Source organism: Pan troglodytes, chromosome 21 (assembly GCF_028858775.2).
Source record: "Pan troglodytes isolate AG18354 chromosome 21, NHGRI_mPanTro3-v2.0_pri, whole genome shotgun sequence".
Taxonomy (NCBI): Eukaryota; Metazoa; Chordata; class Mammalia; order Primates; family Hominidae; genus Pan; species Pan troglodytes.
In genome coordinates, this window is record NC_072419.2 from 35515820 (window position 1) to 35534311 (window position 18492).

The 18492-nt window shown below is 38.4% G+C and overlaps 2 long non-coding RNA genes across 2 annotated transcripts; one reads left to right on the forward strand and one right to left on the reverse strand.

The window, feature by feature from the left end:
* Positions 1-2608: 2608 nt before the first annotated feature.
* On the reverse strand, positions 2609-17973 carry LOC134809204 (uncharacterized). The gene is made up of 2 exons (XR_010154321.1): positions 12717-17973; positions 2609-4290 (listed from the first exon to the last, which is right to left on the reverse strand). It is a non-coding gene; the product is annotated as an uncharacterized LOC134809204 (long non-coding RNA).
* Positions 3500-6305, forward strand: LOC134809205 (uncharacterized). Its single transcript, XR_010154322.1, has 3 exons — positions 3500-3607; positions 3694-3854; positions 4511-6305. It is a non-coding gene; the product is annotated as an uncharacterized LOC134809205 (long non-coding RNA).
* Positions 17974-18492: the final 519 nt, after the last annotated feature.

The following is an 18492-nucleotide window of genomic DNA, read 5'->3' on the forward strand; positions in this document are numbered from 1 at the left end:
AAGACTTACACTTACATCTAATTGTTCAAAATATTGTCCTATGACAACCGTAGACTTAAGGAACATTAAGAAAGTATTTTGATTTTCCCCCATTATTTTATAGAAGAGACATGCAGGGTCAAAGGGATTATGAATGGATGCTCTGTGAGCCAGTCAATAGCATATGTCCCAAAGGCTACAGGTTAAGTATATTACCTGGCCCAGCAGCTTTAAAATCATCTTTTGGTCTCCTACTCTAGACAGCAAACTTCAGTTCAGGCCCCAGTGATGCTATTATGTGAGGAATATTGACTTGCCTCTGTTTTTGTTTTTAAATAACATCAGATTTGGTATCAGTTATCACTTAAAAGTTATTTGTGAGACATTTTCTCAGTGTATGTGACCTTGGCTGGGAAGCATTGCTTTAGAGGTGCAGAGATCAGAGATCAGATAACTTTGATAAGTCGGTATGTGCAATGGTAGAAGTATTTTAAACATGCCATGAAAGGGGATATTTCAATTCATAGCATCTATTTTTGGGGAAAAGGCTCCCAAATAGTATTGGCTCAGTCAGTCAGATCACTTGTTTGGAGATAGGGTTGGTAATATGACTCTATGCACTGTGCATACTCTTAGATTCAAGCGTCCCATTCAAGGAATTTATATTATGGTAGCACTCATTTAAAGATCAAGAAAAAATGGACATGGGTGTTCACTAAAGCATACTTTTGTGAACCCAAAAGTATGTGAGACAGGTCTCAATCCATTTAGAACATTTAGTTTGCCAAGGTTAAGTACGCACCTGCGACACAGCCTTAGGAGGTCCTGACGACATGTGCCCAAAGTGGTCAGGGCACAGCTCGATTTTATACATTTTAGGAGAAATCAGGCATCAAACAGTATGTTTAAGTTATACATTGCTTAAGTCCAGAAAGGCAGGACAATCTCAAATGGGAGTGGGAGCTTCTACATCATAGGTAGATAAGAGACAAACAGTGGCATTATTTTGAGGCTCTGATTAGGCTTTTACTGAATACAAAACTCACACGTGAGAGGTGGGTAGACGAATAGTGACTTAGGTCTTAATGTTGCTTAGTGAATATGCATTATTACAGAAACAATAGGTAAGAGGAAGCAATCAGATATGCATTTGTTTCAGGTGAACAGACGAATGACTTTGAGTTCTGTCTGTCCTTTGTCCCACACCTGTGAAGATAAGCTATCAATTTACATTACCAGGGTGAAATTCAACAGAAATGCTTTTGGATAAAGATGTTCAGGCCCACAGGGAATTTCCTTGTCGACAAATTATGAAGGAGGTATGTAGCTTTTTCTTCTTTATAGCTATCTTATTAAGAAATAAAATGGGAGGTTTGCCTGACACAGTTCCCAGCTTGACTTTTCCCTCTGGCTTAGTGATTTGGGGGTCCCGAGATTTATTTTTCTTTCACATTTTGCAAGACTATGGATGCTTAATAGGATGAGATTAGCAATTGAAAGAGAAAAAATTTTGATTCTTAAAATCTTCTCCCTTTCCCTCAAACTCTTTGAACCTTGTTCTTCTTCTAATGGACATTTGTGTGCATGATTGAGGTGTAGTATCTTAGGTGCTGTAGGAAACAGTAATATTCAAGAATGTGCTGTGATCTCCACTAAGGAGGTGATGCTACTGAACAAGGCCAAAATAAATCTACCTATGGAGAAGTATTCTTGCCGAAAACGATGAACCTTAATCTCATCTGCTCTCTAAATCTAAATTGTAGTTTACCAGAGCCACAAAAGATATTCAAGAAAATGTTAAATGGCAGCATAATGAAACATTTTTAAAAATCCAGAATGTGGGACATCTTACTTGACAACTGAACTGATGTCTTCTATAGGCCAAAAGCATGAATTTAAAGTGGATCAAAGGGGGGATACTCTTCCAGATTCAAAGAGACTCAAGAGAGAAAACAATCACATGCAAAGAATGGGTATTTTTGAGATGACTGGAAATTTTGAAGTTTCGTTTTGTAGGGTATAAAATAATATTAAGGAATTATTAACTTTCTTCAGTGTGATAGTTGTATTTTTGTTATATTAGAAAATGTAATACTTTGAAGTATGCATGGGAGTGTTTAGGGGGAAAATAATACAGTGTCATGATTTTGTTTTAAAATTACAATAACAAAAAGGGCAGAAAGACAATATTGATAGATAAAGGAAGTGTGGCACATGTTGAAAATTGCTGAATCTGGGTGATGAGGTGATGGAATACTTCACTCTTTACTTCTATTAATGTTTGAAAATTTTCATAATATAAAGGTATGAAAATGTTTAGTTCTTGTCCAGAAGAAAAGTGGTAAGCAGAACCTTCGTGTATTTTTATTTGTTGGATTTTCTGGATTTGCATCCAACTGTCAATTGACTCACCTGAATGAAATACAGTTATTATTGTATTTATGATAATAAGAATAGGGTGGAAGTGGGTGATGTGATATTTGAACTTGAACAAAAAGAAATTTCAAATTTTTATATATTTATCTCTTTTCATATTATAATAATTCCTCCACATGAACACACCTCCTTTCATTCACCTCATGAGCCATGTTTTACAGTGAACAATTAAAGTCAAGGAACACCCAAAAGCTTTTGCTGCTTCTGCTTTATACTTTAATGAACTTTGCATGACCTTCTTGTGGGTTCTTGTATCATGGAATGAATAGCTTATATCTGATAACACCGCCAAGAGTTCTAGATGCATCCAACACACATGGATTAAAGTAGAAAATCCAGTCAAAGTAGGTTTGAGATCTTGTGTTCCTTACATTCGTGCCCCGTTTCTAAGTTCTGCATTTTTAGCTCACACATATCTTCCCCTTTATAATTTATGCCTCCTTTTCATTTCAAACTGTGTTCTCTACTAAAGGGAATTGGGTGGGGGACAGGGTGGGAGTGGCGTTCAAATACACTTGTTTTGTCACATGTGAAAGAAAAAAATGAGAATAAGGAAAAAGAAGGCTGAGCTTGACCAGTGAGATAGAATGATTCGGACTGAACCTAGTTATCCAAAATAAAAAGGGAAACGCTGGTGAGAAGCGCTACCTGAAGAGGATTCTGGAAACTGGTCCAAAGGATTCACGGCGTCAAAAACACTTCTGTTCCAGGAAAGGTGGCTTTAATGATTGGGCTTCTGGGGGAAATATTAAGTATAAATTAGAATCCTGTTTTTGGTGACATTTTGGTTCAAAGAAGACAGTGCTGAGTTTGCATTCTGCTCTAGAATTGTGTGACATACAGTCCAAATTCAAACGGTAGTAGCCAGCCCTCCGCCAGAGAAAGGCAACGACATTGCCAATTCTTTGCAAGGATTCTGGGAGCAGTAACCTTGGAGCTCTGTGTAGGCGGCCAGGCTTCTGCTACAGGAGGGCGTGGCTGTGACGATTATCTCATTGGGGATTCTGGGGTTATAATCCAGGAATTGTGGGTAAGTACAGTCACTTCTGCTCCATGAAAGTGAGGTCATCATTCGTTTCAGGAAGTTGAGTGAGGCCTGAGACAGCAATGTTTCGTTTAGCCTGGCGGTGGCCCTCCTTGTCTTCAAGAAGAGCATCCGTGGCTAGCAGTGGAAGATGGGGTTGGGCCCCAGGTGAGTGACCCTTGGTCGAGTTTGCAGAATTTGGTCTTGGCGGGTTGAGAATCTCTTGTATTTTGTGCGCTCTGTTCCTACTCCAGGACTGACCAGGCAGTTCTGCCACCTTCTAGGGGTGTGAAATTGGGAAGTAATTCAAACTGTATGTGCCTCGCATTCCTTTTACGTAACATGAGGGGAATAGAAGTACCAAAGCGATGCAGTTCAGTGGAGAATTAAATGAGATAGTCACAAGTAAAAGGCGGTAAGTCTGGTTCATTTTATTAATTTTCTTTTAATTTCCCGAGAAGCCCCAGTTACCTGAAAGCTTCTGTGAGCCTGGGAAGGGATCAGAGTTCCACCTGCAGTGCTATTTTGCCCCTTCTTTCTGATCCTTACAGGAAGCAGGACGATTCCTGGATTCCCTTTTTAAAAAAGTGGGGGTGGGGGTGTGGGGATGGGGGTGGGGGGTGGGGCGGGAATCACTCCAGGCTATTGTATGGGGATGTCCTCTGATTCGTGCAGGAGGGAGACATAGTTCTGGTTTCTCTCAGATGGTCACAGGAATGAGGAAAGAATGACGCTTTGGCTCCTAGCAGCAGAATCTTAACTGAGTATGACTTAGCATCCTTCTTCTTGCTGTGTCATCTCTCTTCTCAGGGCAGAAGATATTTACTAATTAGCACATTCTGCTAGCACATCTGTGGGAAAAGGTAGGAAGGAAGGAGGGAGGGTGGGAAGGAGGAAAGAAGATCCACTCTTTATACTGGAAAAAAAGGAGCAATATACTTTTCCTCAAAATGAGAAGTCAAGCCCAAAAGAATTCTGTACAGACCACCTCAAAATAACATCTTTCAAGCCTGTCTGCATGATTTAGTTGCTTCTTTTTTTAAAAAAATTTAATTTATTTTTATTTTGTAGAGACACGGTCTTACTGCATTGACCAGGATGGTCTCAAACTCCTGGCTACAGGCTATCCTCCTGCTTCTGTCTCCCAAAGTGCTAGGATTACAAGCGTGAGCCACCAGGCCTGGCCCAATTGCTTCTTAACAACTTACTATTCTTTGTTCACTACAGTGTATACATAACTGACTTTTTCTTTGGAGCTTCATTTTGTAATGAAGGCTCTGGTCACATGTAAGACTTGTATTAAATAAATTTGCCTGCTGTTCTGTTAATCTGTGTTATGCTAATTTAATTCTTGAGCCCAGCTGGGTCCTGGAGAGGATAGAGTGAAGTTTTGTGGCAGCTACATAAGTCAATGAAATTGGAAACAGAAAAACAATCTTTAAAAATCAACAAAATCATAACCTTATTCTTTGAGAAGATCAATATAGTTTATAAACCTTTCAACTGACTCACCCACAGGGAAAAAGAAGAAAACAAAAATCAGGAGGGAGGGAACATTATTACAAATTTTGCAGATACTAAAAGGATTATAAGGGAACATTACAAACAACTCTTTGTCCATAAATTCATCAATTTACATGACATGGAATATTGCTTGAAAGGCACAAACTACCAAAGCTCACTCAGAAAGAATGGATAACCTAGATACTTGCGTGTATGTATGTGTGTGCATACATACAATTTTTACACACACACACACATATATATATATGCACAGTTAATTTTTTCTATCTTTTGTAGAGATGGATTTTTACCATGTTGCCTGGGCTGGTCTTGAACTCCTGGGCTCAAGCGCTCTGCCCACCTTGGCCTCCCAAAGTGCTGGGATTACAGGCTTGAGACACTGAACTTGCCTGGCCTGATATATATTTCAAAACTGATTTAATAGATAAAGCCTTCCAACAACAATAAAAAAACCAATATTGAGATGAATTCATTGGTGGATTCTACTAAACATTTAAAGAGTAAAGATGTGAATTTTAAATAAACCCAGAAACAAAAAGAGAAGGGAACACCCACCCACCCCCAGCTTGTCTCATGAGGCCAGCGTTAATCGATAATACCAAACAAGACAAAGAAATTACAAGGAAAGAAAACTACAGATGAATATCCTTCATGAACTAAGTGAAAAAATCCTGAATACAGTAGTCCCTTGGTATCGGTGGGGAATTGGTTCAGGGACCCTTATGGAAATCAAAATCCGTGGATGCTCAAGTCTGTTATGTAAAATGGCCATAATATTCTCATGTAACCTTTTCATATCACCCTGCATACTTCAAATTATTTCTAGCCCTACACAATAAAAATGCCCTGTAAATAGTTGTCATACTATATTGCATTTTTTATTTGTGTTATTTTTATTGTTGTGTTGTTAATTTGTATTTTTTTCTGAATATTTTTGATCCCTGTTTCATTGAATCTGTGGATGCTTCTGTAGTATCCACTGGCATGAAGACCTAGATGACAGAGACTGAAGTGACCACAGGACCTGGAAAGTGAGGGAAGAAATCCTGGGAAAAAGATATCAAGCAAAGAATTGCCCCTTATTCTACATTAAACTCTGCCCAAATTTCAGACTGACTGACACCCAGAATGTATAAAGACTTGTACAATTCAATATTAAAGAGCCCAACATCTCAATTATAACGGGCAAAATTTGAACAGTTACTTTACAAAGGAAGACATACAAATTGTTAATATAGCCTGTGAAGAAGTGTGACATTATTGGTCATCAGGAAAAAGCAAATGAAAACTGCAGAGATACAACTACACAACCACCAGAATGGCAGATATTAAAAATAGTGATAGCAGGCCAGCCGTGGTGGCTCACACCTGTAATCCCAGTACTTTGGGAGGCCGAGGTGGGTGGATCATCCAAGGTCAGGAGTTCGAGACCAGCCTGGCCAACATGGAGAAACCCCATCTCTACTAAAAATACAAAAATTAGCCAGGCATGGTGGCAGGTGCCTGTAATCCCAGCTACTCAGGAGGCTGAGGCAGGAGGATCGCTTGAACCCAGGAGGCAGAGGTTGCAGTGAGCCAAGATCATGCCACTGCACTCCAGCCTGCATGACAAGAGTGAAACTCCGTCTCAAAAAAGAAATATTAATAACAGCAAATGTTTATTAGGATTCAAAACAATCAGAAATTGCATATATTTTGGGAGACAGTGTAAAATTAATCTTTTGGGAGATGATCTGGTGTTTTCTTAAGCAGTTAAACACGCCAAGCAATTCTAATCATAGATATTTATTCCAGAGAAAAGAAAGCATATGACCACAAAAATACTTTTATAAGTATGCTGCAGGATCTTTATTCATAAAAATATTTAGACAATTAAAATGTAAGCAAGTTTCCAAAGACATATATTCATGCAATAGAACATCACTCAGTAATAAAAAGGATCAAATGACTGATATGTGCATCAACATGGATGGATCTGAAAAACACTATATTCAGAGAATTGTAATGCAGAAGAGTTCTTACTGTATGGTTCCATATATTTCATATTCTAAAATTAGTAAAATTTATGGTGAAAAAGTGGAACAGTGGTTGCCACTGGGGGAAGGGGTTAGAGATTGACTGGTAAGTGTCATGGGGGAATCTGTCGGGTAATGCTAATGTTCTGATGGATAAGTAATAAGTAAGATAGCTAGATGGATGACTAAGACGTAAATGTTGCTAATTTTAGAATCTAAGCTGAGAATATATGGGTGACTACTGTATAATTCTTCCAACTCTTCTTTATGGTATAAAATTTCAGAGCTAGGCACAGTGGCTCCTGCCTATAATGCCAGCACTTTGGGAGGCCAAGGTGGGAGGATCACTTGAAGCCAGGAGTTTGAGACCAGCCTGGGCAACATAGTGGGACCCGATCTTAGCAAAAAAAAAAAAAAAAAATAGCCAGGTGTGGTTGGGCACACCTATAGTCCCACCTACTTTGGAGGCTGAGGTGGGAAGATGGCTTCAGCCCAGGTGGTCAAGGCTGCAGTGAACTGTGATCATGCCACTGCACTCTAGCCTAGGTGACAAGGTAAGACCCTGTCTCAAAAAAAATTTTTTTAGTAAAATATTGAGAAAAACCTAGTTTTGAGTGAAAAATTTTAACAGAGTTTTATAACACAAGATATATATATATATGCATCTGAAATTCCATACATTTGCCAAAAAGACATACCAGCAACAGGCACACATTAAACAGATCGACCTGGCTACTGATGCTACAGGGGAGAAAATGAGAGTGGGTAGTGGGGGATATAATGGAACAAATAAATAATATGTTTGTTTTTTTCTTTCTATTTTTAATATGTATGCCCTCAAACATTCCCCTATTCAAATAAATGATATTTTATGTTCACATTTTATTCAGTATTTCTATGTAAATAAACTAGGAAGACGGTCTGTGGAAGCTTTATCTGTGTTGTTGCCAAAGGTCTGTAATATGTCTTCAAGAATATTTTCCAGAAAGAATTTAGAAGTGATTCACAACTGAATCTTGTATGCCAAGAATAGTGCACATGAACAAAACATTCTCTGACCATAGAAGGATCAATCTTTTCATCTCAAAACCCCATAGATTATTTTTATATTTTATTACTACTTTTAATATTGCAGACAATAATTAAAATGAAAAGCTTATTTTTTCATTCCTTTGAAATTGACTCAATTCTTTAGTCTTCAGCCTTGCCATTAAAAAATATTTTCAATGTCTACAAGTGCATCTCTAGGAGTCTTTTCCTCCTTTTTCTCTTACTCTTCCTCTCCTACTTCTCCTCCTACACACCCTGGCCTTCCACCCACTTCTCCTCCATCTTCTTCTCCTCCTTCCAATATGTGATTTTGCCCATTTGGATAAATTGTTTATTCTCTCTTAATGATTTATTTATTACAATCTGCTTCCTTCTCTAATCCTCATTTTTTCTCATTAGCTTATAAGATACACCTGATCAATATGTTCATATTCATTATAGAGTTTCTCATTATTTTTAGCCCTTCCCTCTAAGTTCTGAAAAAAGTTCTATGCCATATATTCAGTTTCCTTTGAAACATATCATTGATTTTTTAAAAAAGACTTTATTTTAAGAGCAGTTTTAGGGTTACAGAAAAATTGCAGAAAAAGTATTAATATTTCCCATATGCTCTCCTTTCCCCTGCCCAGTTTCTCCTATTGTTTGCATCTTGCATGTGTGTGGCATATTTGTTACAACTAATGAACCAATATCGACACATTATTATTAACTAAAGTCTGTGGTTGACATTAGGGCTTACTCTTTGTGTTGTACATTCCATGGGTTTTGACAAAGCATAACATCCTATATCCACCATACCATATCATACAGAATAGTGTCACTGCTTAAAAATACCCTGTACTCTACCAATTAATCTCTCTGAACCTCTAACAACCACTGATCACTTTACTGACCTTTAGTTTTGCCTTTTCCAGATTATCATATAGTTGAATTACAGTATGTAGCTTTGACAGACTGGCTTCTTTCCATTAACAATATGAATTTAAGGTTATTCTATGTGTTTTCATAACTTCATATCTCATTTCTTTTTATGGCTGAATAATACTCTATTGTATTGATGTACCATAGTTTGTTGGTCATATATCATTGATTTTTACAGATTGAAATATCACTTACATTCAGAAAAGTGTCCAAATCATAAATATACATGTGAAAGTATGAACATAAAATGAACAGCTGTATAATCACCACTCACAACCAAAAATGGAGCATGGTAGAATTGCAAACACCCCACTCTCACAGCATCATGATGCTTTCTTCCCCAGGAAAAGAAACCGCTACCCTAAGTTTTAAGGTTCCCTTGCTTTTCTTTGTATTTTTACTATTTAATTGTCCAAAGTCATCCTACTGATGAATTTTGCATGTCTAATGAACAAGTGGAATCACGCTGCATCTACTGGGTTTGTCTAGTTATTTTGCTCAACATATTTATGGGAGTCATCATGGTATTGCATGTACAGCTAAAGTTTGTTCAATGTCCTTGCTCTTACCTTGTGTAAATAACAAAAAATATTTATCCATATTATCATCAATAGACATCTGAAGTATTCTCAGCATGTCATTGTGATGAATGATCCTGCTATGAACATTCTCATATGTGTATTTTGGTACACATTTCTTATGGGTTTATACACTGAGTAGATTTAAGTGTCATAAGAAATGCTTTTCAAATTGGGCTCTACAATCCACCAGCCTTAGATTGTTGCATGTAGTGGGATGTATAGGTCAATTTCAGTTTTATTTCACAATATTCAATTTAACAGCAACATGTGTTGAATATTTGCCCTGTTCCCGTGGTGCTGCAGTGCCACATTTGTTGCAGATCTGAAGTCAACATGAGCATGCATATAAAATTCAAAAGATCCACACATAAAATATTAAAATTAATTAGATTAGTTGGCAAGATTGCAGGATAAAGGAGCAAATGTGGTATTTAGTAGAAATGGTTGGAGTGGACATCATTATTTTGTTCCTCATCGTAGAGGAAATGTTTTCAATATTTCACTATTCCTTTTGGTATTTGTTGCCATTTTTGTAGATCTTTACTATGGCTTAGTTGCCTAAATTTTCTTATGACAAATGGGTGATTAATCAAATTTTTTTTTCTGTTTCTGATACCTAGGTCATGATGTGTTGCCCTTTTATATATGATTGGCAACATTTTGTTTAGGATTTTTGAAAGTATATTTATGATGAGATAGACCTGTCATTTTCTTTTTCTTTCTTTTTTCTTTTCTTTCTTTTTTTTTTTTTTTTCTTGAGATGGAGTCTCACTCTGTCACCCAGGCTGGAGTGCAGTGGCATGATCTCAGCTCACTGCAATCTCCACCTCCCAGGTTCAAGTGATTCTCTTGCCTCAGCCTCCCAAGTAGCTGGGAATACAGGCGCGTGCCTCCATACCTGGCTTTTTTTTTTTTTTTTTTTTTTTTTTAGTAGAAACGGGGTTTCACTGTGTTAGTGTTTGCCAGAATGGTCTGGATCTCCCGATCTCATGATCTCCTGATCTCATGATCTGCTCGCCTTAGCCCCCCCAAAGTGCTGGGATTACAGGCATGAGCCACCGTGCCCGGCCAGACCTGTCATTTTCTATTCTAATGAAGCCTCTCACAAATTTTGTCAGTGTTATTATAGTGGCCTCATAAAGTTAGTTGGAAAGTGTTTCCTATTTTGTTATTCTGAGGAATAATTTTGAGATGAACATGGTTTCTTCTTTAAATATTTGGTGGAATTCACTGATGACACCAGATTTCAATGCCATACTCTTTTATCTATGGATTACTTAAAAGTGGTTTGATTAATTTCCAAACAAGTTTATAATTTAGGGTCCACCTAGAAGATAGAAACCTTACCAATTATTTGAAAAGAAAAATTAGCATATTGTAGAGTTGGTAGCTAGATTTCTGAAAGAGCAGAAAAAGAACTCTGGGCCAGATGCTGTGGCTCACGCCTGTAATCCCAGCACTTTGGGAGGCTGAGGTGGGTGGATCACGAGGTCAGGAGTTCAAGACCAGCCTGGCCAACATGGTGAAACCCCATCTCTACTGATAACACAAAAATTAGCTGGGAGTGGTGGTGCATGCCTGTAATCCCAGCTACTTGGGAGGCTGAGGCAGGAGAATTGCTTGGAGCCGAGACGCAGGGGTTCCAGTGAGCCGAGATGGCACTACTGCACTTCAGCCCGGGGAACTGAGCGAGACTCTGTTCAAAAAAAAAAAAAAAAAAAAAAAAAAAACTCTAATATATGATGGAAGTAGCAACTGCAGGAAGTAGCAACTGCAGCAAGCAGCAACCACCTGAGGTCTGAGGAAACAAAGTGAAGAGACAGGAATTACTAAAACTTAGAAGCCTGGAGGAAGGTCATGCTCACCTGAAACTCAGACCTCTAAGGAGAGGCCAGTATTCAGCTGGCTCTGCTGTCTCTGAGCTCAGAAACAGGGCCCTGCAATTTTAGCACTTAGACATCTAAGGATCAGTCTTTGGGAAGTTGTTTAATAATGTGTATAAAGAGCCATGATGAAATAGGTATTCAAGTGTTAGAAAAACTGAAAATTAGGCAGTTGCTACAAGAAAAAGTACTGCTGGCTGGCAGGCACAGGATACAGTATATCTCCCTGCCCCCACCACCCCTATACTCTTCCGCTAATAGTTGCCGAACACAGAACCAGATTGGGGGTGTGGAGGTCGGGAAAGATTGGCTGCAGACTCCCCCATTCCAGCCCCATAAAGCAGAGTGAAGAATGGTGGGTTTGGAGATGAGACAATATTTATTAAATGCACACATGAATCATTTAGTTGTATTTTTATTGATTTCTAGCCAAATTTCACTGTATTCGAAAACATAGTATTTCAGTATTTTGAAATCCCATATCATTTTACTCATTTGTACAAATCTTATGTGCGCTTGAAAAGATGTGCATTTTAATTTTTGCTAGAATCTTTCTTTCCCTCAGCTTCATATAGGTGTCAAAAGTGCTGCAGAGATTCTAGGCTTTTCAGATCCTAGACTAGACCATCATCCCCAGGAGAAAAGTAGCCCCAAATGCATGACTCTCCCAACTGTTTCTGAATTTTGGCCCACCATTTCTCCATTATCTTGTCTTTTGATGTCTTTTGACATTTAAAAAGTTTGCTCACCTTTCCTCTGCTACATGTTTGTTCCAAATCACTCATTTTATTATTACTAGAAGTGGAAGTATACAAAGTATTATTCTGTCCCTTTTATTTTTAAATTTTCATTTTTTCAAAAAAAAATCACCTATTATCAGATTGATCCTCTTTAATATGTAAATCGTATGGATTTTCAAAAACATTTCCTTGGAAAAGAGTTAAATAAAGAATCAAATAGTCTCCTCTCTTAATAGTGTCTTTTAAGCCACTGAGCGTTTTCACAGATTGGTCGTTATGTCTTTTTATTTTCCTCTTCCTTTTCTGGATTGAGTCAACCCATTCACCGTCCTCCCTGAGTCATCCTCCATAAGACAACTTACAATATTTGCTATATCAAGAGCAGGGTGAAAATAGGTGATAGATTTTTCTCAAAGAAGAAAAAAATTTCAAGGTTTTACAAGGAACTTATCCCTTCCCATAATAATAACATTTTGTCTGTATCAGTACAGCCCTTCTATTTGCCTTATGACTTGCATTTCATCATCAGTAGTTAAAGCAGAGGAAACGTGGGAACCACTTACTGTTTCTGCTTATGGCCTCATCAACGGTCGCATCTGTTTTTTTTTTTTTGTGGATTCTTGGCATCCACGTTCTTGTGGATCTTGCAACAAACACATTATGGTAGGTAGCAGCAGCACTATCAGTTTCAGACGCGTCCACACCAAAATGGAATAAAAAAGTAATCCAGTCAAAGAAAGATTGAGATCCTGTATTCCTCAAATTCGGTGTCCAGTACAAATCAGCCCAATTTCCTTTAAGTACCTGCATTTTTAGCGCACACATCCCTTCCATTCTGTAATTCTTTTTTTTTCTTCCTGTATTGCAAGCTTCTCCGTTCTCTCCTTTGTGGGATATTTTCTTGGTAGGTAGGTAGGAAGGTAGGTAAAGTCCGCTTTGGTTGAGTTTATTTGGGTTTGTGTAGCGTTTGAAGAAAAATAAATTCAAACTCTAGGGGGAAGGGAGTAGAGCTTGACTAGCAGTATAAAATTAGACGGCTAACCAAAAGAGAATAGTGACTATACAAATACTGACTATCCAAACGAGAAAGAGACGACTTAAGGGGAAGTGCTGCCCTGCAAGAAATTCCGGGAATTGTCCAGAAGATCCACAGGGTCAGAGACACACGCGCCAGGAAAGGCGCCTTTCATGCACGGTCCTCTGGGGAAAACAGAGAAATATATATAGGAGCTCTCTGTCTTTGGAAGCATTTCGGTTCCAGGAAGGGAGAGTTAAGGAATTCCTCTGGGACAGGCACATGTGAAATATGATCCAGGCTCTCCGCTTGGCACCCTGCACTTGCGTCCTAGGCAGGCAGAGAGTGGAGAGTTTTTCTAGGAATTCTGGGAAGTGTAGTTTGGGAGCCCCGTGTAGTCGTGTAACTTCCGCTCTAGGAGGCTGAGGCCGTCTCCCTGATCCCGTCGAGAATTCTGGGAAGCGTAGTCCAGGAGGTCTCCGTAGGGAGAGCCACTTCCGCCCAAGGTACGCTAGGTCGCGGCCTTCTTTCCTCCCAGAAAGGTGACCCTCCCCGCCCTGCGTCCTGCTCCTTCCGTCTATACTGATGTTCGTTTTGCGGGAGGCCAGTAGCAACTGGACAGTAGCCCTAGGGGAGGAGAATCCACCTGCGGCGAAGGGTGGGATTTGTTTTCTTTGAGCCTTCTCCAGTGTGGGGCAGCTGGCGCATCTCCACTTAGCGCAGGGGGTCCGGGATCCTACATCGCAGGGACTGGGGAATCTCCTGGGTTCTGTACTCCCCCAGCCCTTTCCCCTGACCATCAGCCAGCTCTGCCATTTCCTAGCAGTATAATAAAAGGCGAGTATCTTAATCTCTCTGCCTATGTTTCTTTTTCTTTAAAATGGTACTAGTATCTATCTAATGGAGTTCTTTTGAGAGTTAAATAAAAAGGCTTGGAACAGAGCCTGACAGGTGGTAGAAGATGGGTCTCTTGTTATTAGCACTTTTTAATTTTCTGAGAAGGACTCAGTTCCCTGAAAGCTTCTGTGAGCCCAGGATGGGGTCAGAGCTCCAGCTGCAGAGTATCCCTGGCCCTTTTCTGATCACTGAGAGATTTTTCTTTAGGAGAGGATCACTCCGGGCTGTCTGGGCAGTCCACTGTAATTCATGCAGGAGTTCTGATTTCTCCCATCCTCCTTTCCTTCTTTAGCCTTGACTTCTTGAAAAAGGCTGCAGGGAGAAGGAGGGAATAACCCTTTGGCACTTGGCAGCGGAGTCTCACTTGAGTAGTACTTATCATCCTTTCTTCCCAGGGGAGACGATATTTCCTTCATTCATTGGCAAATTCTGCTCGAAGATGCCCTGATATTTGTTCAATAAATGCAGAAACGGATGAGGGAGAACTTGGGCATGAATAATAAAGATAGTATTTAAACATTGAGTGCTGATCATTCTAAGAGTTTGATATGAATCAACATATTTAATCCTCACAAGAGCCCTTTGAGGCTGGGTTGGGTGCCACCATTCCCATCTTAAAGAAAAGCATAGAGACACACAGCATAGGTGGTTTATCTTTAGGTCACCCAGGTGGTAAGAGCCTGAGCCGAGATTTGAATTCAGATAGTTTCCATCCATTGCCTTAGTTCTTGATGTGTTTAGTGTCAGCTTCAGAAGACATGTTTGGATTTTTCTAGAGGACCGTAAAAGCGAGGTTAATGAGCTTTGAATTTTTTATTTTTTTTAGTTATCTGTAATTTAATTTTATTTGAAATATTTACGTTCATATTCTGATTATATAAATGATTGCATATTGTAAAAGATTAAGAAAGTATAGAAAGAGTAAAAGAAAAAAATTAATTATGCTAACCACAAGATATAACAATAACAATATTAATTCAATGTTTTCCTCTTCCAGTAGACTTCTTTTTGGATTTTTACCCATGTTTAACCAAATAGACTTCATAGCTTTTATTTTTCCCTTAAGTTTTTACTATGGAAATTTATAAGCATAGCCAAATGTAATATGACTAAAATAATTCTGTGGAAGCATCACCCAGCTTCAACCTTTGTTAACATTTGCCTGTCTCGGATCAACTCCATGCCCCTTTTTTTTTGGTTTCAGTATTTTAAACCAAATCTCTAACATCGACTTAGTATAATATTGTTTGATTGATTGTCATAATTGTCAAACATTGATGATCATAAATTGCTTATATCCAAGACCGTGAAAGGGAAATGCCAGCAGCTACTCTAAGGTTTTCATTCGTTGCAGCTTACAGAATGGTCCTTACTTGAGGACGCTAGGGGACGCAAGAGAGTTGTACCTTGGAGAAGAATGGTGCTGAATTTTGTGTTCCAGTATAGAGTTTGCCTTGCCTTAGTCTTATAGCTCTTTGTTTCTTATTTCTCTTTATCTAAGTCCATACACTGAAAGTTCTTCTATTTCTGGGACCATGTCATATTTTTCTCTATGTGTCCAGGACATCGTACAAAGTTGTTAAGTGTTTATGGTTAGAGTAGCTACTCAACAGACAGCTGGCATCAAGGATTTGCAGTGTAGAATTGGAATTAGGTATCAAAATAGAATAGAAATAACCCCTGGATATATTCCTTAATCTCACTTAATATTGGTAGGCTATATAATCCACCAACTATTTCAGAGTATTGAAGAGTTGAAGAGCAATGATTGGTTATGTTTCGATAATCTAAAAAAAAAATCCCTGGAAACAAATTGTTAGAAATGATAACAACATTTATAGACCATGCCTTATAACTGAGATTGTGTTTCCAGGTTTTTAAAACAGGTTTTTAAGAAATGTTTCTACAGTAAAATTGACTATTTTGTTATTTTTGGTGTACAATTCTATTACAACACAGGCATAGTTTGTGTAATGACTACCGTAGTCAGAAAAAGAACATTTCCATCACCCCAAAAACTCTGCTCATGTCTTCCCTCATAATTACCCCTCACCATACCTGTAACCACTGGCAACTACCATAAGCACTAAAACTCTACAGCTTTGTCTTTTTGAGAATGTCATATAAATGGACTGATGCTATATGTAACATTTGAGACCGGATTCTTTTACTCAGCAAATTGCTCTTGACATTCACCCAAGTTGTTATACGTATCAATACTTCATTTCTTTTACTTCTGGTTAACGGAAGTATCCACTTTATGGATATATCACAGTTCATCTATTCACTGGTTGATAGACTTTTTCCCCCACTTTTTGGCATTTATCAATAGAGCTGATATAAACATTCATGTATAGTTTTTTTGTGCTTATTTCTGTAGCATACGAAGCCAGGAGTATGTTTACTGGGTCATATGGGAAATGCATGTTTAACTTTATAAGAAACTGTCAAATTGTAGTATCTGTGCCATTTTGCATTCTCACTAATGATGTAGAAATTTCCAGTTTATTTACATCTTCATCAGCACTTAGTATTTTCCTTATTTTTTTATTGTAGCCATTCTAAGCATTGTGAGTTTAATTTACATTTCCCTAATGGCTAATGGTGTTCAGCAGATATTACTTTTTTGTTGTTGTTTCTTTGCCATCCTTATATCTTCTTTGCGGAAGTGTCTGTATGCATGCTTTGCCCAGTTTTACAATGGGTTATATTTTTCCTATTGTTGATTTTTGAAAGCTATTTATATATTCTGGATATAAGTCCTTTTTTGGATGTGTGATTTGCAAATATTTCTTCTCAGCCTGTAGCTTGTCTTTTCATTCTCTTAATAGTGTCTTTTGCAGAACAAAATTTCTAATTTTAATGACATCTGATTTATCGATGTTATCTTTTTTGGATTGTGCTTTTGATGTCATGTCTAAGAAGTCTGCCTAGCCCCAGGTCATGAAGATTTTCTCTTGTTCTAGACGTTTTATGGTTTTACACTTAAATCTGTGATCCATTGTGAGTTAACTTTTTAATAATATGCGATGGTTAAGTTGGGGTTTATTTCTTTACATATGAATGACCAACCATCCCAACACCACTTGTTTGGGTTTATTTCTGTACTATGTTCTGCTAAATTGATCTATGTGTGTATCTCTTCACCAGTACCAAGATGTCATATTTACTGTAGCTTGATAGTAAATCTTAGGATAGTCTGATTCCTCCAAATTTATTCTTTTTTTCCAAAATTGTTTTTAGCTATTCTGGTTCCTTTGCCTTTCCATATAAATGGAATGCATGCCTTTCCATGCATTTTAGAATCAGCTTATTTATATCTACCCAAAAATTCAGCTGGTATTTTCATTGACATTATGTTAAATCAGTAGATCTGTCTTTCTCACATTGAGTTTTCCAGTTCATTAATATAACAAGTCTGTTCATTTAAGTGTTCTTTAATTTCTTGCTTTAGTGTTTCATGATTTTCTGCATACAGATCTATACGTGTTTTGTTTAGACATATGCCCAAGTATAATCAGCCAACTGGTCTTCGACAAAGTAAACAAAAACATAAAATGGGGGAAAGGACACCCTTTTCAACACATGATGTTGGGATAATTGGCGAGCCACATGTAGGGGAATAAAACTGCATTCTCATCTCTCACCTTATACAAAAATCTACTCAAGATGGATTAAGAACTTAAACCTATTTTCTGAACTATAAAAATTCTAGAAGATAACACTGGATAAACCCTTCTAGACATTGGCAAAGGCAAGGATTTCATGACCAAGGACCCAAATGCAAATGCAATAAAAACAAAGATAAATATCTGGGACTTAATTAAACTAAAGAGCTTTTGCATGGCAAAGGGAACAGTCAGCAGAGTAAATACACAACCCACAGAGTGGGACCCCTGACCCTGACCCTGATCCCTAACCCTGACCCCTAACCCCTGACCCTAACCCTAACCCCTAACCCTAACCCTTAACCCTAACCCCTAACCCCTAACCACAACCCTCACCCTCACCCTAACCCAACCCTAACCCCTAATACCTAACCCCTAACGTCTCTTAACCCCTAACGCTAAACGTTGACTCCTAACCCCTAACTCTGACCCCAACCGCTATCTCCAAACCCTAACCCTAAACTTAACCCCTAACCCTAACACCAACCTTAACCCTAGGTTCGTTACTACGTTGGTATTGACTATGTCAATGTTGATTATTATGATCGCTGTCTTAGGACTGCACGGCAGCGAGGGGATTGCGGATCTATATTAATATTTTTGTATTGAGGCAGTGCATTAGCATTACAGGTGCTTGTTACATGAGCAATGGGGGTGTCATATTTTGGGTGTCATGTCTGCATTAGGAATGCTGCATTTGTCTTCTGAGGCTGCGGTGTGGATCTCGCACTGCGGCCGCCTCGCCTTGGCTGGGGAGAA